The 672-nt window shown below is 40.9% G+C and overlaps 1 long non-coding RNA gene across 1 annotated transcript in view; it reads right to left on the bottom strand.

The window, feature by feature from the left end:
- LOC144298866 (uncharacterized) overlaps nucleotides 1-672 on the bottom strand; it is a 150,239-nt gene that overhangs the window by 6,966 nt on the left and 142,601 nt on the right. The window lies entirely within an intron of this gene.

The raw sequence follows: 672 nt of genomic DNA, 5'->3' as shown, positions 1-672 counted from the left end.
GGCAGCCACACATCTTTCCTTTTTTTTTTTTTTTTCTTTTTTTTTTTTCACACATCTTTCCTAAGGTAGTACAGCAGGTTGCACAGACAAGTTTCAGAGTCTGACAAACTTAGGCATGAATGCCACTAACTGTCTAACTGTTTAGGGATTATATCATTTATCAGGAGCCCACCTTCAGATTTCCTTAAATGTAAGATTGTCATAATGCAACCTATCTCTTAGAAGTCTTATTAGAGGGCAGCCCTGGCGGCTCAGCGGTTTGGTGCTGCCTTCAGCCCAGGGTGGGATCCTGGAGACCTGGGATCGGGTCCTGCGTCGGGCTCCCTGCATGGAGCCTGCTTCTCCCTCTGCCTGTGTCTCTGCCTCTCTCTCTATGTCTCTCATGCATAAATGAATAAAGTCTTCAAAAAAAATTTGCAAATTAAAAAAAGAAGAAGTCTTATTAGAATGAACTACAATATGGACGAAGCATAGGATCTGAAAAATTGTTATGTGCAAAATTGATATAAATCCCATTCCTTTGTCCCATATGCACAGGTATTAAACAGGGGGATATCAATTAATGAGTAATTCAACTTTAGGAGTTGTTCAATGGTCATGAAGGGCATTTTGCCTGGCCATCTGTCACTAATACCTACTCAGTGAAGAGCAAAGCATTATTGTTTCAGGCTT

Source organism: Canis aureus, chromosome 2 (genome assembly GCF_053574225.1).
Source record: "Canis aureus isolate CA01 chromosome 2, VMU_Caureus_v.1.0, whole genome shotgun sequence".
Classification (NCBI taxonomy): domain Eukaryota; kingdom Metazoa; phylum Chordata; class Mammalia; order Carnivora; family Canidae; genus Canis; species Canis aureus.
This window is presented reverse-complemented; position numbering and strand designations above follow the sequence as displayed.